The 22,720-nt window shown below is 37.1% G+C and overlaps 1 long non-coding RNA gene and 1 other non-coding gene across 3 annotated transcripts in view; both read left to right on the top strand.

Annotated features, from left to right (window-relative positions):
• Positions 1-22,720, top strand: part of LOC112648252 (uncharacterized) — a 236,473-nt gene that overhangs the window by 174,901 nt on the left and 38,852 nt on the right. The gene's annotated exons all lie outside the window — the stretch shown is intronic.
• Positions 5,049-5,153, top strand: LOC112649036 (U6 spliceosomal RNA). Its single transcript, XR_003129454.1, has one exon. It is a non-coding gene; the product is annotated as a U6 spliceosomal RNA (small nuclear RNA).

Genomic DNA, 22,720 nt, shown 5'->3' with positions numbered 1-22,720 from the left:
CAGATCTTGGGATCTTATCTTCAGCAAAACACTTGTGTGGTGAATTAACAAACCCAACCAATCATCTTCATGGATTAAGAAATGTTTGGTGAATGAGGAGGAAGAAAAATGTGATGGGAAAGGTGTGTTCTGTCTAGGTCTGCAAGAAGGTGGCTAGATTATTATCAGAAAGTACAAGAACCAGAAGGGTGGTGGGGAAAAGGCAGTTACAATTCTTTTTGTTCAAATAGCATTTAATAAAAACTCTCAATGACCATAGTAGTACCATACAGCATCTACAGAATGCTGTGTTTCTGGTACTTTGTTCTTCATTGTGTACTGAGATTGGGTATTCCAGTTTCACAGGGCAGTGCTGTGAAGTTGATCCCCCTATCATTTGTCCCATTCCTACTACAAGCAACACAATCACTGTGTTAGAGGATTTCACAAGCCATGTTTTATGGGCTGGAGTTCTGTGAAAGGTGATCCCATTTAAATGGCCCAATCCACTGAATGAGGGTTTTGGTTTGTTTGAATTATTTTTAAATGAACACTTATTGAGTGCTTCCTTTGTACCCAGAGCTGTACAAAAACGCTTTGCATGTGCAAAACAATCTCACCTGATCATTGCTAGTGCACAGCAATGAAATCATTCATTTCACATATGAATACATTGGGACAGAGATCAGGTGATTTGTTTAAGTTAAGTAACTTGCCCAGGATTTTCTGGCTGAGCAAAGATCATAACTCGGATTTCCTGATTCAGGTATAGAGCTTTTATGTTACACATACTGCCATTTATGCCTGTGACACAGGGTAATTTTTGATATTTGATGCACACCAAAGTCTTTACAGAGGATAGGAGCACTTTCCAAAGAGGAACTCAGCTCACAATGACAGCTGCCTGGCTTCTCATATTCTTCCTATTCTGGCCTTTCCCCACCTATTCCTTACATCTCTCTGTCCATTCATGCTCCAGGATTCATCTTTGTTTAAAGCAGGTTGTTTGTTCATTGCTCCTTGAATACTCTGTGCTCAGCTTAACATACCGTGTGTTCCCTTGCCTGAAACGCCACCTCCGTTATTCTCCCACCATTGAATACCAAGATTGAGATTTTCTGGAAACACTCCCCCCCCCCAATCATTTTGCTCCTAAATGAGCTCCCTTCACTTAGTTTCATGCAAATTCACAATTAATTACATTTGTCTGTTATCATCTGCTTCCAGTCATCTTGAAATATTTTTGATAAATCTTTCCCAAACTTCATACTTAAAATAATCTTACACCAAAAAGGGAATTATTATTTATAATCTTTATTGAGCGTTAGACTTCTGCCTTTATATTATGCTAAGGTCTTCTCCAAAATTGCCTTGTGACTGTTCTGTGAAGTATGGGTTATTATGACCATCTTATAGGACAAAAATTGAGGCTTCAAAAGATGAATACATTGTCTAAGACAATGCTAGTGGCATAGCCAGGACCCATAAGTCACTGTCCCCAGAGCCTGTGTTTATCTCCCAGGACAGTGATCGTTGCCTTCAGAGTGGTATTTTTTTTTTTTTTTCATTCATCCTCTTACTAGTTTACATAACGACTTTCAAAGATATTCTAGTTTAAAAAAAAAAAAAAAGAGTCTAGAAAGATGTAGAGTGAATTTCTGCATATAATATCAGGCACATTGGCCTGATTTGGGTCAGCAGGTAACCTCTCCTTGTATTTCTCTAATCATAGTCTCAAGAATAGAAATATGTACATTAGGGCAAGGTGGCTCCAAGTATACTTCCTGTTTCAGAAATTTCACTTCTTTAGAGGTTGTTTGAACAGTAATTATGCCCTGTTTTTCTGTAAAATTAGGATATTTTAAGCAGAAATTTCCACAATGACTTTTTTCAGATTTGCATGCTTTCCTTTGTTTCAAAATTACTGCCATCATCTAATGAAGAGGAATAGGTTAAACTAATCAAAGGAAAATTTTAGACTGAATATTAAGAAAAAAATCTGCTGATAGTGAGATCCATTAGACTTTATTAGAAGCCCCATTGATTGAGTCATTTAAAAGAAGATTGACGATCCCCTGAGATGATTCTGAGACTACCCCAGGCCAGGGGAGAGAGGAGCAGATGGAACCCACAGGCCCCTCAGTCTCTAATGTGGGTGATTTTTTTCTGAATTCCCTCATTTTACCTTCTTGTCAACAAATCCTGCCACCATTTCTCTCACATCTTTGCAGCCTCTTTCCAGAGCTGTTAACAGAAATCATTTCACAGAGAGTGGGAAAGAATGTCATTTTGTCATTTTCTTGGGGGAGTGGATGGGAAAAACAGGCGGTCTCTGCTTCCTAAGGCTTTCATGATGAAAACAGAAGAGGAGAGTGAGGCCTGCCAGCTTGTGGGGTATAAGAAACAACTTTACTTGGCAGCACCGTGTGGAAATAGTAACTGGAAACTCCCCAGTCAGCCTCTCTCCTTATTAACTAAAAGTAAGGACAGTTTGGGACCACATGACACCCCAAACTTGCTGGCACTAATGAGCTGCATAAACTTAATCATTACATTATATCTAAAAAGTAAGAGGGACCTTAATGATAATCAGGTATAACCTCCTTTTTAATGCAGGAACTCCTGTTAATTACAGAATTCCTGTGAGATGGCCATTGGAAGCTCATTATTTCATTGAACTTTCCATCCCATGGTTAGTTGTTCATTTGTTAAGAAAGTCACCCTTTTATTGATCTAGGACATTTTACCATTAGTATTTACTTTCCTGTTTGGAATAATAAAAATAATGTGTGATAAAAAGAGAAATAATGATAATTATGATAATGATGGCTCAGAAAATTTTTTCCTATATAGTAGGCATGTAATAAAATTGCATGTGATTATGCTCATTTGTTATCACAAACATTTTATGTTATAGGCATTAATATTTGCTCCCCTTTTACAGAAGAAGGAATCAAGACCTAGAGTACTAGAGTGACCTTGCTCAGAGTCACACTACCAATTAATAAGGAGTTAGATCTTGTGGCCAAGTCTGTTAAATCACAGAGCTCAAGCTCTTAGGCACTTTGCATCCTGGACACACAAACAGCTTCTACCTTCTCATTTTACACGTTATCTCCTTATTCATTTTTTTTCTGGTTTGCACATCTCTGCTTCCTTAAGAATTCCTTAATTGAGGGATCCTAGGTGGCGCAGTGGTTTAGTGCCTGTCTTTGGCCCAGGGCACGATCCTGGAGACCCGGGATCGAATCCCACATCGGGCTCCCGGTGCATGGAGCCTGCTTCTCCCTCTGCCTGTGTCTCTGCTTCTCTCTCTCTCTCTCTCTCTCTCTATCATGAATAAATAAAATCTTTAAAAAAAAAAAAAAGAATTCCTTAATTGATATGACTTTTAGTCACCACATGATCATAACTGATTTTATTTTAAAGGTTTCTAGCTTTCTTAATGTATGGAACTTTGAACTGGAAATAATACGGAAATGTTTGACAAATGCAGCATATAGAAGATTCGATGGCCACCCTTCTTCATCACTTTTTCAAATCAAATTTCTGCATCTGCAAAAGTTATTAAAATAAAGGTGATAGCTTACATCATAAACACACCAAAATACAGAACTTAAAGAAGATAGAAAATATTGACAATTGAGAAGACCCTATTTTCAGATCAGAAGGATTCTTTGTATTTATTTGAAACATCACCGTTTTCTCTATAAAAGTGAGTAGTACACAACTTAGTTTAGGGGAGCCTGAGTGGCTCAGTTGGTTAAGCATCTCACTTTGGCTCAGATCATGATCTCAGGATCCTGGGATGGAGCCCCAGGTTGGGCTCCCTGCTCAGCAGGGAGTCTTTTTGTTCCTCTCTCTGCTCCCCTAACCCCTGCACTTGCACTCTCTCTCAAATAAGTAATAGAATCTTAAAACAACAACAACTTAGTTTAAATGATTTCTTCCTTAATTTTGAGGACATGGAACCAGATCGTCCCCCATCAGCTGAAATTTGGGGTGAATATCCTTTATTCTCAGCCACCTTGGGTGCAACCACACAGGGGGTGCATCATTCTTGCAAATTTAAGAGCCTCACTGTAATCTTATGGTTATGCTAATGTTGCTAACAGAGCTCAGGCTTTCAGATTAGTCAGGAAAAGAAGTGTTAAGTTGGTTAGACTGGCTTTGGTTAGTTAAGGAGAATCAAAGAGAAGAAGCATTATTCCCATAGGGATAGTGGAAGTTGGGGCTACTACAGAAGATACTGACTGGTGATGCCTTGGCCTGGAACCCTCAAAGTTTGGATGCTGATGTAGAAATTGTGCTGAAAAGAAGGGGTCTTTGAGAAAATTTCTGGGGTGTGTAGAAGTAAGATAGTGTGCTTTCAAGGAACTTTTACACATTCCAGGCAAGTAGCAAAAACCAGTGCCAAAAGAAGCAGATAGACCTTATTAAAAGAAGAAAAGTAGTAGTAAAAGTGATAGTTATAGTAATAAAATATTATGTAAAATATAATAATATCAGTAATAAAGGAAGTAAAACATGGAAATAAGGAGAAAAGAAGGCCTTTGGAATTAGGCCATTGCTATGCCTTTCCGTGTCCTTTTCCATGTGACTTAATGATGTCTCTGGCAATAAGTCTTCAAGAAAGTGTCTTGAGAAAGGTAGCCTGTTGCAATGAAAAGTAAACATTATTAAATATCAGGAGTTTTGGTTTACAGTTCTGGTCAAGTAGTACTGTTGTTGGAGGTATTTTTTATTATTAGATTATTATATGTAAAGATTTAAGAACAACAACAATAACAATAATGAAATAATGCTTAAAATAACACCTCTCCCTCACTCTACCTCTCCAATTACCTTGCCCTTATTCTTGTTAGTTTTAAAAATTCTTGTTCTTGTGGAGGTTATATCCATAGCTGTAAGCAAGGTGTTGGTGTAACTTTTTCTTGATTTATGAAACATAGGCATTATCATTTACTGCTATTAAAGATGAAGACTTAGCTAACTTCCATGACCTCAATTTCCTGTCTTCTACTTAACTCTTAGCTAATATTTTAGTTTTCCAGTAGGTTAAGTCTTCAGTACTTGCTTCAGCAGCACATATGTTAAAATTGGAATGATAGCAGATATGATCATAACCCCTGCTCAAGGATGACATGTAAATTAATGATGCATTGCATATTTTTATGGAATATTGTTCAGCCTTAAAAAAGATTGTACTTTAAGGGAAGACTCATGGAAACATGAGGCTAAGTGAAATAAGCAAGAAACAAAAGGACAAATATTTTATGATTCTACTCTTGTGAGATACCTAAAGTAATCAAATCATTGAGACAGAAAGCAGAATGGTGGTTGTCAGGGGCTGGGAAGTGGGGAAAATAGGACTTGTTGTTTAATGGATATGGAGATTTAGTTTGGAGTGATGAAAAAGTTCTGGAGATGAATGGTGATGATGTCTGTGCAACAATGTGGATATACTTAATATCACTAAACCGTATATTCTTAAAAATTCTTAAAATGGTAAATTTTATTTTATTATTATTTTTAAAAAATATTTGTTTATTTATGATAGACATAGAGAGAGAGAGAGAGAGAGAGAGAGAGAGGCAGAGACACAGGAGGAGGGAGAAGCAGGCTCCATCCTGGGAGCCTGACGTGGGACTCAATCCCGGGACTCCAGGATCGTGCCCTGGGCCAAAGGCAGGCACAAAACTGCTGAGCCACCCAGGGATCCCCTAAAATGGTAAATTTTAGTATGCATATTTTATCACAATAAAAAAATATAAACTATCTCCTATTCAACTTTTCATATCTCTTGACTTCCATATAAAATTAATATGTTTCTTCACATCTCAGTTTTCACCCTCATTGTACTGGAGTAATATCATATACAAGCTATTCATAAAGGTATGTAGAAGCAATTGTTGTTCTATTAGTGCTGTTCACAAATAACTTTTCCTCCTCTCTGCCTTCTATGCACATGGAATTATTGAACTTTGTACCACTTGTGGCCGTGAAGCCAAGGGACTAGCTTTGGCCAATTAATTGAGCAGCAGGGAAGCAAGTTGTTCTCAGATCTAGGCATCTAACTGTATAGCTGTCAGTCCTCTGATACAGCAACTGGCAAAATTTGAGATGACTTTTTTTTTCTCCTAAGTTCTCAGATTTTCTGATGTTATGTTTATTTTTTTTTTAATTTTTATTTATTTATGATAGTCACAGAGAGAGAGAGGCAGAGACACAGGCAGAGGGAGAAGCAGGCTCCATGCACCGGGAGCCCGACGTGGGACTCGATCCCGGGTCTCCAGGATCGCGCCCTGGGCCAAAGGCAGGCGCCAAACCGCTGCACCACTCAGGGATCCCCTGATGTTATGTTTAGAATAGGTATATGTTTTCATCCATTCTTGTATGTAAGCAGGGTACCCTTTAAATAGATTCACGTCCTACAAAATTTTTCCTGTGTTTTATTTTGTGTATTTCTTCCCTTCTCTTTTCTGTTTTCTTCTTTTAGAGATCATATTTGTGGGATGTCTGGTATTAATGATTATCCTCTTAGTCCTTTTATATTTTATCACATATTTTCTGTCTCTGTCCTTTTTGCTCTATACTTATGTAGAGTTCTTTGACTTTATCTTATTGTGTTACTGTGTTTGTTTTTGTTTCTGTTTTTCGGTATAATCTTTCAAATCTCTCTGAGAATACTAATTAGGTTTTTTCAAGTTTCTTCTCTTCAGTGAGTTATTTCTGTTTCCACTGGGATTGTTTTGTTTATTTGCCATTTTAATGCTGCTAATTTTCTTTATATGCGTGAGTGATTATAAGTTATTTGTGCATTTTTAAGACAGGAAATACTCAGTTGGCTTTTCCAGGGAGTGGATTGGATCTTCTCTGCACTGTATTTGCATGCTTGTTTTCCTTACAAGGTTTTTCCTTCAGTGAGGAGGCTAACCTGGCCAGGTCTGTACTTAAATCATTGAGGAGCCAGGTTTTTGATAAGGGATTACTAAAATGGGGAGAAGTTTATTCTGTGGGGCTATCACCCAGCTAGTAGTCCTAATTCTCCCCACTCAATGCAGTACATTTCTTAACGTATGGGTCATTGTTTTTGTTATGGTGATTATCATTTTGCTTTGTTTTCTTTTGCCTTGAAGCAGTGTGAGGTTTCCTGTACTGTTGTTATATCCAGATAGAAATGTGGGAGAGAGAGGAGAGGAGTAGGGAAGTGATTGGCTTCGTGTTCTAGAAACAGAATTTCAGTCAGACTTTCTATTTCTTTCTACCAGCTTTGGCTTGTTTTCCTAATCCTACCCTCCATTCTTTCTAATTTTATTCCAGAAGTTTTAGGGGTTCTGCCTAGAAAATTAGCTATTTCTTTCTCTACCATCCTTTCCTGTGTTAATTTCGGGCTGCGGATTCCTCAGTCTTCGTTGTTCAATTGTATGATTCTCATCCATTTTTCATCTTCCAGAAATGCTGTGACATCTAATGTTGAATGATGGCCCATCTTCCAGTCCCTTTCCTATTAGGCTTTAGGGGTTTAGTTCTGTTTTTATTCTCACTTATTTTAATGAGAAGAGAGGCAAATGCAGGCACTTGATCACCATGTTAAACTAGAAATCACCCTGTGCACTTGCAGAAAACCAAGAACTGCATTGCACTTTGCACTTCTGTGGTGCCATCCAGTATGTTCTCATTGAGGGCCATATGTGCTGAGTTTGGATAATGTGAACACAGGTAGATATTTTTATTGTTTCCTGGACACAAGGCACATTGACATCTTTTCATGGTTTTAAGCTGTTTGAAAATAATGTTATAGGAAATTAGAAGGCAAATGAAAGTCAGGATTTGAATCAATGGCCCTTTCTCTTGCCATATCTCTTTTAAAAAAAAAAAAAACAGGGTCTTGGAAAAAGGTGGATATCACCAATGCAAAATTCCATTATTAAACTAGAAGTTCTGTTTTTTTTTTAAAGATTTTATTTATTTATTTATTCATGAGACACACACACACACACACACACACAGAGGGGCAGAGACACAGGCAGAAGGAGGAGCAGGCTCTATGCAGGGAGCCTGACGTGGAACTCCATCCTGGGACTCCAGGATCATGCCCTGGGCTGAAAGCAGGTGCTAAATCGCTGAGCCACCCAGGGATCCCCAGAAGTTGTGGTTTTGAGTGTACCTTGTTACAATGGCCTAATTTAAAAGAAACTAAAAAACAATAAAAGTAGTAATTATCAGAAAAGCTAAAATATTTTAGTAGGTTTTCTGTTTGCATTTTAGAAGATGTTGTATCTCAAAGAATCTTGAATTCAGGTTTTATTCTTGTAGTTTCCTGCATCTATAATTATCCCCAAAGTCGTTTTCCTCAGTTCTTGTAAGAATACATCTGGTACTTCTGAAAAATATTTTCACAAGTGCTGTTGGGTGATTTATCGGTGCTTACATCTATCCTTTGCTGGGTATATAAAATCGTGCCTACTCCAAATGTCCGGTGCCGACAGCAGCATGGTTTTCATAATCCATCCAAACCTCCCTTCTGTCCACCTGCTTTTATTAACTCACCCTGCTTTTGCCCTCCCTAAACTTCCAGACTTTTTATGATGTAGTCTCGTGTCTGTTATATGCCTCTGCATCCTCCCTCTCTGATAACTCATTTGAATCTTCTTGTCATTTATACCAATCTGTCTTACTCACAATCGCATACCCAAGCCTCTTTTGACCCCATATTTCTTAATGTTCCTTCTTTCTTTCTTTCTTTCTTTCTTTCTTTCTTTCTTTCTTTCTTTCTTTCTTTCTTCTTTCTTTTTTCTTTCTTTCTTTCTTTCTTTCTTTCTTTCTTTCTTTCTTTCCTTTCTTCTTTCTTTCTTTCTTTCTTTCTTTCTTTCTTTCTTTCTTTCTTCTTTCTTTCTTTTCTTTCTTTCTTTCTTTCTTTCTTCTTTTTCTTTTTCTTTTTTTCTTTTTTTTGAAGAGTGGACTGTTGGGTACCGTCCAGTGTAGATGAAGAGAAGAAGGAACAAAAGGTTTCTCCAATTTGAGCTCTATGCTGTGTATCAGGCTAGAGTCAAATACTAGATTGCATCTAAGGAGAAAGAAAAGCTGTTGGTCAAAGCTAAAGTACTTGTAGGGCAAGGTGCATGAAGTACTGGAGAATACTGGAGCAGGGAGGAATAGATGGGGATAAGTCAACGGAAAGTGGCCTATGTGATTATTAGAGTTAAAGGCTAAAGTTCCCAGCTCTGCTTTTGTGCACAATATACTTTATAACATAGAATATATGAAATTAAAAACTGAGTCTCGTCCTACATGCTATCCATTGATAACCAAACATGAATGATTTATGTGCTTATCAAAGATCTAATAGATATAAACTATGCAAAACTATGCAAAACTAGTAAAACTATGCAAAACTAGTAAAAATTATGGAAAATTTGATAGTGGCTAAGGCATTACCCTCAAAGAGACCTGTTATATGGCAGGAGAGAAATAAGTACATGCAGTGATGGGAAGGAGGAAAGGAATGACAATATTTTGTAAGTGCCAGTATAAATTGTTTAGAACTAAAAAGATACAGGGTATTTATGGCTGCAGTTAATTTTTTTTTCATCTTATCCCTTGGACCCACAAAATCAAGGCAACACTTACCCTCACTGGAGAGCACATGTTAGGATGGGAAATAATGACAGCTTGCCAGCCAGTTCTGTCATGGCCTATGGCAGGGCATAGTATCCATTTATTGAAAGTATGCTGGAGGTGGCCAAAAGTTCCTGTTAATCACTTTTTTTTTGCCTATAAAATGCAAATACTTTCTTAATAAAAATATTTTAAATTATGCCATCTGGCAAGTCATCTTGCCTAATTACAGTTTCAAATCTTTCCATTGATTTTCTCACAGGAGAACTTGAGGGTATTTTTCTACTCTTCCAATCCTCTTTCAAAAGTAACAAAAAATATGAATCACCACTGATCCTTCAGTTCATTGCTGGATGTTTCTTTAGATAACTATACCTTTTAAAGCATTTTGTTCACTAATGTGTTTGTTTATACACCTACACTATATTGCATTTATAATAAAGTCTCCCATTTAGCCATTTTGCCAAAGGAGAGGTCATTCTGTGGCTAAAGTCACTAATGTTACTAGAGAGTACCCCAAACCATTGCTATATATGGCTTAGTTATTATACTCAGCAGAGCTGTGTTTTTGTTTTTGTTTTCATTATCAATTATCATCACCTTCAGTATTCTAAGAATCTGTTAAATCCCTGTGTTTCTAGCTTCCAAGTGCACAGAGTGAGAGAAGGAAATATCTTCCTATAACAATAGTATGCAACATAAGTTACAATGCTCATAACACAGATTAGGTCAACTGGAACCTGCTTGGTCTTCGAATTGTGAGGAAAGGGAAGATACTACAGCCAGGGCTGTCAGTCTGAGCACTGCACAACTTTTAGGGGTGGCACTTGAAAGATGGCAGTGAACAGGACTTTGCAATCAGGTGGAAGCCTTACACCATCCATTCTTTGGTCTAAAACAGTAAAACTAAATGCTCAGTTTGTTTAGAGAAAGGTAACATCCCATTATTACTTAAAACAGAGAGTAGTATCAGATATTCAGGCTATACCATATTAGTAACCTTAGTATGCCTATAGGAAAAATAGAAAAGAATGTTTCAAATTGAAATTTCAGTCTCCTCCCATCCATTGAAACCAGAAATGGATGATTCATTAATTTATTGAAGATACAATAGACACATGTTATATACAATTAATTCTGCTAATGTTATAGAAAATTCAGTGATGAATAAAGCAGTGCCCTTAGAGGAACCAAGGATCTTGCAGATGAGTAAGAAAAATACACAATTGATGGAGTGATGAAAAAAGAGGTAACTAGTCTCAACTCACAGAGGCATCTAGTCTCAGGATTATAAAACAGAAACAGTTTTTATGATTACTATGTAGACCACATAGGATACAGACCAGCAACATAATTTATGACAAATATCTTTGTTTCTCACAAAATATTTAGGTATCTTTGCATGGATAAGTCTTTGTGTCTTTAGAGATGATATTGTGTGGCTTTAGATAGATAATAGACACCAAAATATATATTTAAAATATGTAAATATGAATGATAAAACAGTAGGTTATTAGAAATGTGAATATATTATGATGAAAAATAAATGATGGTTAGATGGACATTGGATAGATAGGTAGATAGATAATAGAGAATTAGCTGGGGTAAATTATAAAGGACCAATTTTAATCTTAGGGTTGTATTCACAAATATGAAGCAAAATTGATTGACTAAATGTAATTTTATTTCAACTTTTAATATCAAGGATAATTATATTTGTTTGGACCCAAAGCCCATTTTAACCTCTGATGTTGTCAGTGATGTATTAAATTTCATAGGAGATAAATTTCCTTATAGAACTTCCATGTGCCTAATGATGGTGACAATTCTACCAACGTTTCCTTTAAACTAACTTTTTTTCCAAAATTAAAAAAAAGAGAAAATAGAATCCTCATTAATTTGTGTGCTCATTATTCTTCCAGTTAACAGATATTTTCTCTTATTCCACTTCATAATATGTAAAAAAAATATAGAGATCAAGTTTTCTTATATATTTTCATAAAGAAATTTGTATTAGAGGAGAAGAAATACATTTTAATAAAAACAAAAGTACAAATCATTCTTTAATTGGCATATAACCTTGCTTTCCCCCCATTCTTTAGTCTTCTTTTCAGGAGAGCTCCAGAATTTGATTCAATCTGGAATCATGTTCCGCTACACTAGCTCCCCGAGCGAGCCAATTATCTATGAAGGTTTCTTCTTGGATGCCCTCAGTTAGCTCTGTTCATTCAATGGAAAACTTGTGGTACTGAATTCATTCTAAATGACAGGCAGAAAAATCTGTACTATTTGAATGGCAACTTAAATATACAAAGCAAGGTATTTGATTTAACTTAACTTAAATTAATCTAATTTAGCTGTCAAAGACCCAACGAAGATGCTTGGTGTTTCATGTGGTATTTATTTGATATATAGAGGAGTTTGTGTGTGTGTGTGTGTGTGTGTGTGTGTGTATGTGTATATGTGTGTGTCCAAATGTATGTGTATAGGAGACTGTACAATTTTCCTGTGTCTTTGCAATGAAAGAATTTTTTTATTGTTTTATTGTAAAAGTAAAAGAAAAACACAAATTTATATTAACCTATATGAAGTTGTAAAATATGATAGAATCTATTTTAATTATAATTATAAATCATATCATATAACATTCCAATATTATTCCTTAGAAGTCTCTCCCTCTATTCAGAATTCTGTTGTAATAGAATTCAACAAATTCTGTGTTTAGACCAGCTATCTACAAAGCACAGCGCACAACAAATTGAAAGAACAATGGTCTCTGCTACAGTCTCTACCATAAAGATTCAGCCAATCAATAAATCTGTCAATCAAATATCAAGTAAAATCTTATCATCTCTAATATACCTAGTTCTGTGCCAGTAATGACAGAAAATTTGAAAGCATACAACATAGTTCCTGTCCTCAAGAAAATTTTCCAAAATTGTCATTTACCTTCTTGGAAAATCCAAAGTATTTACTAGGACACACATCTTTCAAATAACAATGTGACAATGACCAGAAGTGCTTTAAGAATTGAAAAAAAGAGGATATAATTTAGGACACTACATAAAAGATGTGGGAAATGAAATATCCAGCAGTTCAGTATTGTTGATTTCCCTCTGGGTGGAAGCATCCTCACCACAAAATTGTGAAATGGGTGTCAGAATATAGGTGGAAGATCTTATTTAGTATGAAGCACAAGTGTTGTGATAATGAGTTGAGGAAGAGGAGGAAAAATGTAGAGCAAAAGAAGGTAGCTATTAAAGTAGTCTAAAATTTGCCTCAGACTGGAACAGTGTTTAGCTCAAAAATAAAATTCCAGAGAATCTCTTAATAACTTTATTTCAAAATAATTTCTCAGTAGTAGAGATATAATTTTATCTTTTACAGGTAATTTCTTGGATGGCATTTTGAGGTAGCTTCCCCCATCCTCTTCAACTGTCCCTCGTTACCCCACAAATGGGTTCCCCAAAGTGGCTGTACTATGATGCTGGGCCTTGCTGGGTGACCATGGTGTATAGCTTGTGAATATGTGGAGGAAGAGGGTATCTGAAAAGCCCTTATAGGGAGACACCAAACCAAAAAGAAATGAATATTTATTTAAATGCTTATTATCAGGGCAACTGGGGCTTACTCAGTTAAGCATCTGCCTTAGGCTTGGGTCATGATCCCAGGGTCCTGAGATCAAGCCCTGCATCAGGTTCCCTGCTCAGTGGGGAGTCTGCTCCTCCCTCTGGCTGTGCTCTCTCTGTCTCAAATGAGTAAATAAAATCTTTAAAAAAATGAAGGCTTATTTTAGAGAAATTCACTTTTTAATAAACAGGTAAATATGTGGGAAACCAAAGAAAAGCAGGGAAATTGAAGTGGGAGACAGTGAAGAGATGCCAAGCCTTTCCTAAATGATATTTGCAATGAATGTTTGGAGGAGTGGGAAGGTAGCCATTGAAACCACCCAGCTAGCATGGGCAGTTGTACTGAACATTATAACAAGATAGGTAAAGACAGGAAAATAAGCTGAATGGTATTGTTTTCATCATGTACAGTTATTTGAGTTGGCCTTAGGACTTAACTTGTTTTATTTAAATAAACTTCATTCCATAATTCTAAATATTGGGGCTTTCAGATAGTTCAAAATAGTAAAGCTAGGAATTCTCCTTCTGGGTTCCTATGCATCTGTTGCACTAATGTTAGAATTTTGCTATAGAGTGCCTTTTATTGTTTTCTGTCTGCTTTATATTGATCAGTCAACTATAGTCCATTCTGAGTGTATATCTGGCAATATACAGAAGTCTTAAGCAAGAACTGACCCCTTCTTTAAGCAACTAGTTATCTCGTAGATGAGATTAAATTTACAAATATGAAAAAAACATGATTATCTCATTGTAGTTGTATTCCCAACACAATACATTTGTGTATTTGCATTGTCTGTCACATGGTAATAAATGAATGGTGTCTTAGACCACAAAATATTGTTGGTCACAAAGGTGGTATGCTTAGCTCTTGGCAAACTCTCTAAATTGCCTATATGGAAATATCTGTACAGGTTTCTTGCTTCCTTCAGAATCAGTTTTTTATCAAGAGGCATGTACTTTCTATATAACTATCTTTAAAATTTTCAGCTACTTTTTTTCTTTTATGTGTGAAAGCTTTTTTTTTTTTTAAGATTTTATTTTTTTATTCATGAGAGACACACACACACACACAGAGGCAGAGACATAGGCAGAGGAGGAAGCCGGCTCCCTGCAGGAAGCCTGATGTGTCACTTGATCCTGGGACTCCAGGATCACGCCCTGAGCCAAAAGGCAGACGCTTAACTGCTAAGCCACCCAGGTGTCCCTATGTGTGAAAGCTTTTTAACTAAATATATAATATAACATTATATTGTATGTAATATATATATATATATACATATATATGATGTATAATGCTATGTATAATTGTCTGGAAGTAATTGAGTATATGGTAAAGAATTGAGCAAAGTCCCATGGAGATGGCAAGGCTGGACAAGTGGTTGAGTTTTTACTCATTTGCTGAGTGTTTTAGCCTAAGTACTATTTGTAGAGGTTCCTTAAGAACAATCAGAATTTTGAATCTTCAAAGTTCTATATAAGTATCTTAAATTATAGTCTAATTTAAGGTTTTGGGTGCATGGTGTTTAAAATACATTTATTTAGGGGGCGCCTGGGTGGATCAGTCTGTTGAGCAGCCAACTCTTGATTTTCCAACTCATGATCTCAAGGTCATGAGATCGAGCCCCATATTGGGCTCCATACTCAGCAGGGACTCTGCTTCAGATTATCTCCCTCTGCCCCCACTTCCTCTCAAATAAATAAATAAATAAATAAATAAATAAATAAATAAATATTAAAAAAATAAAGGGCAGCCCCAGTGGCGCATGTGGTTTAGCGCCGCCTGCGGCCCAGGGTGTGATCCTGGGGACCAGGGATCAAGTCCCACATCGGGCTCCTTGCATGGAGCCTGCTTCTCTCCCTCTGCCTGTGTCTCTGCCTCTCTCTCTCTCTCTCTCTCTCTCTGTTTGTCTCTCATGAATAAATAAATAAAATCTTAAAAAAATAAAAAATAAAATTAAAATAAAATAAAATAAAATAAAATGCATTTATTTAGTCAAAAAATGGGCCTTCTCTCAGCCTTCCAAATCAGAGAGGACCTGATATGCCAGATTCACACTGGTGTTTCTCTCTTGGTCCGCATGTTCACTTGTAATCTTCCCCTTATTTATTCATCTGAATCTTGGTTTTGAAGACCACAGTTTGAAATTATAAGTGAATTTTTACTATCTACTGTTCTTTTGACAGTCCGTTCTTCTGGTCCCTATGTCTAGTTGACTAAAGATATGTGCTGTTCCTAAGAAAGGGTTGTGATTTCTGACTAGTAACCAACACTGCTTTAGATGGGTATGTCTCACACCAGGTCCTGACTATAGCTAGTAGGGGATTTTAAGGTAGAAACTGAGCCATGGACTCCAGGCTGTGTCAACCTTTCTTGCAACAGTATTCATTGTGGATAGTGCAAAATACCTAACTCTAAAATTAGAAAGCTAAGAAGCCCTCTTGAGATTTGATCTCAGTTATGCCAGCTATTTGGGCATTTTAAATATTTTATCTTTTTATTATTTTATAATAAATTTATTTTTTATCGGTGTTCAATTTGCCAACATACAGAATAACACCCAGTGCTCATCCTGTCAAGTGCCCCCCTCAGTGCCTGTCACCCATTCACCCCCACCCCCCGCCCTCCTCCCCTTCTACCACCCCTAGTTCATTTCTCAGAGTTAGGAGTCTTCATGTTCTATCTCCCTTTCTGATATTTTCTACCCATTTTTTCTCCCTTCCCTCATTTTAAATATTGTAATTATTTGTTGAATTTTTTTAAAAAACTTCCCTTTCCATTGGCATATCTTCAGACATAATTGGAAGTAACAGAATATGCATGTGGAATGCTAAACAATATATATGACAGTGAAGATTGCAACCTAGCATTCAAGAAATAAAAAAGCATATTTTTGAGTAGTTAATATATGAAGTAGGTTCCCAAGTGATACAAATAGATATAAGGTGAAGGCTAAAGGAAACATTTATTTATACTTTATATAAAAAGAAACTGGGTTAATTTGTTTTTCATTCATTTATTCATTCAAAATTTTGTTACTTAGCTCCTACTCTATGGATCCTGTGCTTGGTATTAACTATTAAGTATAGCTTCTTTTTATCTGATGCCTGAATTTTCATTGTAATGCATAGCTTCACTGCACACAATGTGTAGAAATTCTTTCCAATCGTGTGTATAGAACTAGTGATATTTTTAAATAATAAGATACTAAACACAAGCATAAAGTCTGGAATTCCCACATGGCAATAGTGGCTGGAGAAGGCAATTAAGAGGGTGAAATCATGGTAGCAGTCAGTACTTGATTGTGAAAGAGGCAACTTCAAGATGGCAGCATCACTTCCTCTGATTATTAATAAATAAATATTGACGTTAATTTAGCACTTTCCATCTTCAAAGCACTTTACAATTATTAATTAGTCCTCTTAGAAATATAATTTCTGAAGTTTGCATTTAAATAGGATATTCATGATGCTGTTTTTTGGCTTCAAGTAAAAGAGCATTTTTCCCCCGATTATCAGAATTTAATTTTTTTTTCCAGAATCAAAGACAGTAGGATGAATGTAGCTAAATAGACATTCCAGGAAAGACTATCTCAGGACATTGAATATGGAGTCATGAGGATCTTGATTTGCATATTCCCACAGCAGTGGACCAAGGTCATGATTTAGTTTCCCCAAAGGCCTTTCATGAGAAGAGGTACTTTGAGATTGTTAAATGAACCTGCTTTTGCACCCAGACCTTTGTACAATGTGTCATCTCTGCCTGGAACTGCCACTCAGACTGCTGCCATTCTTCTTTTGCCAGCTAATTCCTAAGCATCTCAGTTTTATATTTTATAATGGAGAAGTATTTCCTAAACCCTAGATTTTTTTATATCATGCAATAATTTTTATTAAGTTACCAAATAGAAGAATTTTAAAAATATAAGCATCTCATAGCTTATAGACTAACTAGAAGACCAAGATTATATGAATAACCACTATACAGTATAACAACTATTTTTTAAAAATATACTTTTGAGCAGTTTTATGTTAATGAAAAAATTGAGGGAAAAGTATAGAGGGTTCTCATATACTTCCTTAACACTCACTCCATTTCCTCAATTATTAACATCTTGCACTAGTGTGGAACATTTGTTAGAATTGATGAGCCAATATTGATAGATCATTATTAACTAAAGTCCACGGTTTCCATTAGGTTTCACTCTTTACACTGTATATCCTGTGTGTTTTGACAAATGTATAATGATGTGTATCCACCATTACAGTATCACACAAAATAGTTTTCTCTTGTTATATGTTCTTGTGTGCCAGTTAATGAATTTGACTTCCCTGTGATCATTTACCTTTGTCCCAGACACACCTGCATTTCAAGGAGGTTGTGTCCCTTTGGTGACTGCTTGTACAAACACTAAGACATCAGTTTTCTTAGCTCCAATGAGCAGGGAGTCTCTTTGTCCCCAAAGAAATATATTTCATTTATTCTGACTTGAAGATAAGAATGACCAGGACCTAAGTGTTGGTGATGAAAGGAGGACATTTGCAATTTAATTGTTTGACTTATAAGAAGCTTCCTGAAATGTATGTCTGTCATGCATCTTGTGCAATTAGGGAGCATTCTGGCACATTCTTTTTGTTTGCCACACTTATCACCTCCCTCACTTCTGCACTGTTCAGGATCATCACAGGATCCAGAATAGCACCTACCCTATCTGTGAAGCTACAGGTGGCTCTACTAATTTCCTTCCTCCCTCTTTCTTTCTTTCTTTCTTTCTTTCTTTCTTTCTTTCTTTCTTCTTTCTTTCTTTCTTTCTTTCTTCTTTCTTTCTTTCTTTCTTTCTTTCTTTCTTTCTTTCTTTTTTCTTTCTGATTTTATTTATTTATTCATGAGACACACACAGAGAGAAAGAGAGAGAAAGGCAGAGACACATGCAGAGGGAGAAGCAGGCTCCATGCAGGGAGCCTGATGTGGGACTCAATCCCGGGTCTCCAGAATCATGCCCTGGGCCGAAGGCAGACACCAAACCACTAAGCCACCCAGGGATTCCCCTCTACTAATTTTCAGTAGAGAATTGCCTCTATATTTTGGAAAGGCAGTTGCTGCTTATTTAACAAAAACAGATATACTGGCTTATGCCTTTTTTTTTTTAAATGTCCATGAACTTTAGCCGAACCACAATTCCCCACTTAGTATACAGGGTAAGTCTTCACATATCATCACAGGTACTACATTGCTTTGTGATTATTTGTCTACTACGTCTGTCTCCCCTTCTAGACCACAAGTTACATAATGGAAAAAAACTATTGCTTTTATTTATTCTTGGGTCCCTCAATAATTTGAACTTGGCCAGCTACATGGTACTCTCAATTTTTGAATGAATTTAAAACGAAAATAAAAATAAACTTAAAAAATAGATATAAGGAGAATAGATACTAGAAAACCAACTTTCTGTCATGCTTCAAGGAGATGGTTTGAAACAATTTCTGACTTTACTACCCAGTATTTACTTGTAATGAATTTGTAATGGCACAGAGAACATGAAAAGGAGAAGGTATGCTTATGCTTTGCAATATTATGACACAAATCCCTAATCATACTATGTGGGCCTCAAATTCAGCCCTTTTCTGTCCTTAAAGATCTCCTCTAAATGTCCTGTTAAATAGCAGGATAAAGACACTGATGACAATAAGGATAATTTTCCATCACCCCAGTGAGGAGACCCATTCTAGTGGCTAATAGAAGACATTTCAGACTCCTCTCAAAGAACTTGAAATCTACCCGAGGTTCATGGCTTCCTAGAAGATCAATGGTAAAGACTTCCTGTTTACCTTTGGGGCCCCTCTGGAAAGCCCTTCCTGTTACCTTCCTATGTCTGGACCAAGTGCCCCTATTAGGGCCCCATTAGCATATTGCAGCCTCTCTCATTTTCCTCTCATATTGGATTGTAATTGCCTGGATACTTGCCCATTTTCTCCACCAGGCTTTAGGCTACATTATGACAAGAAGTCTGTTAGCCTTGCTTAGTGTTTCATTGCTTATGCCTGGCTCAATATCTGGAACATAGTATGAGAGGGAGGGAGAAACAGAGGGAAGGGCGGAAGGTGGGAGAAGAGGAAGGGGAAAAAAAAAAGAAGGAAGGTAGGCAAGTCTTGTATCTAGAAATAAACTTTCTCTAACAAGTCCTGGTACACTAAGGTTTAAGTGTTTCTCCTAGAATCTTGATTCATAAAAAATGCCCTGAGCTTTTCAAGAAAAACAAAATGCCTACTTAGCGAGGGAAACTAGCTGGCCCACAGTTCCTTTGGAACCATTTTTGACACTATGATTAGCCTTGATTTTGCCTTCCCATCTGTCTGACTTATATTGGATGACAGTGGATTAACTGACCTCCAACTATAATTTACTGCTGTGTTCCGTGGGATACCTAATCACTACAACCAGATATAGAGGTGTTCCTAGCACTAACAAACAGTGTAATCCTGTATTTGTGTGCACTGTTACCTTAATACCTTTCCCTTGGTTGACTACAGACCATATTTGGTTTTATGTCTTTTCTCTCATCTGAGATAACTTTAACTCACTTATATCTTATGGGCATTGTTATTTGTACTGAGAAGACCGTCTTTACTACCTATTTCCTTATTTTATACCTATCCTGCAAGTGTCTTATTGTTCATATTAACTGAGGCAGGGATCATGCCATATATTGCTTTATTATATTTCTTAATAAGTAGCAATGTTGTATTGACCATATTAGGAGTTTGATATTTTTAAAAATGATGAAATACATAAAAAATAAAGGGAATTTTCTTATCACTAATGGAAATATTTCTTTCTAATTCAATTCATATGTACTACCTCTACACCTCTAAGATTCATGGATTTATATTAAGAATTTAAGAAATTTAAGAAATAGATTTTCAGAAACCAGTGACTACGTGTGTGTATGTCATCTATGTTTTCACTATGTCAAAAAAAATGTAAAATGCTTGTCCATGTTGGACACTGAACTCTGGAGTTAACAGATGACATCACAAACCATGTACTCTCCTTCTCTGTCACCACCCACACAGACATACTAGGCTCCACCCTCATTAATGTCCCAAATGGCATTGAGCAGCAGAAAGGTCAGAAACAAAAAACTCCCAAGTTTGAAAGATTTAAAGGCAAGTTATCAGGAGTTGGACTGGAGCCCCAAACCATACAGGCTATAAGGTCAGAGCTTAACTGTTTTTCCATTTTATTGCTCAAGGACAAGAGAACTTGATACATGAGACTCCAGCCCCGTAAACTGTCTACTGAGGTAGCCATTTCATCATGTATGGTTGTGGATTGAGTACTGACCACACAATTTAAATCGACAGTAGCAGGGCCCTGGTGGGGATGTGAGAAGCAGTGTCACATGCAACATTCTTTTCCTAATTATTGGGACCTGGACAGGTGGCAGGAAGGGAATGAGGGGTGAGGTGGGGGGAGAGGGAGGGGCGGGGAGGCACAGTGACATTTCCCATCTCAGGAGTACAAGATTCATTACCTCTGATGAAAAGTCACCAGGCTGCGGTGAGTCCTGACATACTTCTACTGTGACAGGAGAAAGTGACATGGCCGTTTGACATTCAGGGCTCGAAGGTTGCCGGTCTGTAATCACTAGTTAAAATTGAATCTTGTACATTGCACTCTGCCAGCAGAGCTCAACTCTTGATAATTATTTGGATGTTACTGTATTTGGATTTTATTTCCCCAGCAGAGAGGGGAAGTTGGATTTATAGTTTACTGCTGGGTAAGATTGGAACAGGCTAGATCTTTTTTATGGTTAATATGGCAGAGCCAAATAAATCTAGAGATGTTTTTTGTCCCTATTTTAATTCTAAACCACTTGGGGGTGGGGGTGGGGAGCCACAAAAGAATCAAAGAGTGTGTCTTCTAATTTTCCATGAACAAGCTACAATTCTATCTGCTAATGTTTTCCTCTTTTTTTTTTTTTTTTTTTTTTATTTCACTTCATGATGCTTTAAACCAGCCATCTGGACGTGGACAGGGCTGGGACATACCATTTTGCAACAGCTATAGCCTGAGCTGCCTCATAGATGAGGACATAGATGGTCAATGCCATTTAACAACCACTTCTTCTTTACCTGGGGGTCAGGAAAAGTACAAGAGAAATGTTTAACAGTGGGTCATTTTAGCATAATTATAGAGTCGCCTTTAACTGTTGATTTGCATACAGGCATGCTGTGATTCCAATCAGAATATTCTTTCCCCTCACTCCTACCCCAAGGCACAGAAGCATCTAGTTGTTGCAGAAGCACAGACTGTATATTTACCTCATTAAGTGCAGAAGGATCCCCAATGTCTGGCTTAACACGTTTAATGTAACATTTTGAGGAGCCACAAGCCACATGTACATAGAAGGGTGAGATGATCACCGGGGATATCTTTATAGACAGAATAAGTAAGTATTGCCTGTGTCATAGGGGTTAGCTGGGCCCTGAAAAAGCAGATGAATTCAACTCTTCAGTCTCTAACTGATATGGTAGAGTAGGTATAGACAAGGCTGTCTTCACCAAATCCAGGACTGCCTTAAGAAGCTGAGATCGTCAGCATCCTTAGAGTAAAGCTCCTTTTCTCTTGAATAGTGCTGGGATGGGCACTGCCAACCATTGCTTCTTCTCTTTGCCTTTGTTCAGTCTTCAATAGTAAACACTAACACTATCCTCTCCGCCCACCTTCCACTTCATACCAGAGAGATCATGTGGCTCACAGAGCTCAGTTTTCTGAAGGCAGTCTCATATTTTCTGGCTTTTTAAGTCACTTTCAGACATAAACAACTTCATGTGAATAAATTTATTATTTGCTCTCATCCCATTAGAAAATACACTCCTAGAACAGGGGACCTTAACAAGAGGGCGTTTTTGTCCAAAGCGAGAATTTCTTTTTTTTTTTTTTTAAGATTTTATTAATTTATTCATGAGAGAAACAGAGAGAGAGAGAGGCAGAGACACAGGCAGAGGGAGAAGCAGGCTCCATGCAGGGAGCTCGACACGGGACTCGACGACACGGGACTCGATCCCCAGTCTCCAGGATCAGGCCCTGGGCTGAAGGCGGCGCTAAACTGCTGCGCCACCTGGGCTGCCCTGAAAGCGGGAATTTCTAAACCGGGAAAAGTCTAGGGAAGTAAGTGAGTTTTCAGAAACTTGGCAATAATGTAACAGAGTAAGAATACCTGGGGGAAGGACATGAGCAACTGAAGGGGAAAAAAAGAAAAGGAAAAGAAAGAAAGAAAAAAAACCAGGTCTGGCAAGAGGGCTAAATTACGCATAGAGCCTCATAGTGGAGATAGAGTGAGGAGTCACTTGAAGGCTGTGGTTGCTGAAATGATAATCTTATCAGTAGTGAAGAGGCAGTATCTATCTGGGTTAGTTAGATGGGTTGTGGTTAAAGGAGTCAACTTATTGGTAATATCACAATTGAACTAATCCTAATTGTAGAGACT

Source organism: Canis lupus, chromosome 7 (genome assembly GCF_003254725.2).
Source record: "Canis lupus dingo isolate Sandy chromosome 7, ASM325472v2, whole genome shotgun sequence".
Lineage (NCBI taxonomy): Eukaryota > Metazoa > Chordata > Mammalia > Carnivora > Canidae > Canis > Canis lupus.
Note: the sequence above shows the minus strand (reverse complement) of the source record. Positions and strands in the feature narration are given on the sequence as shown.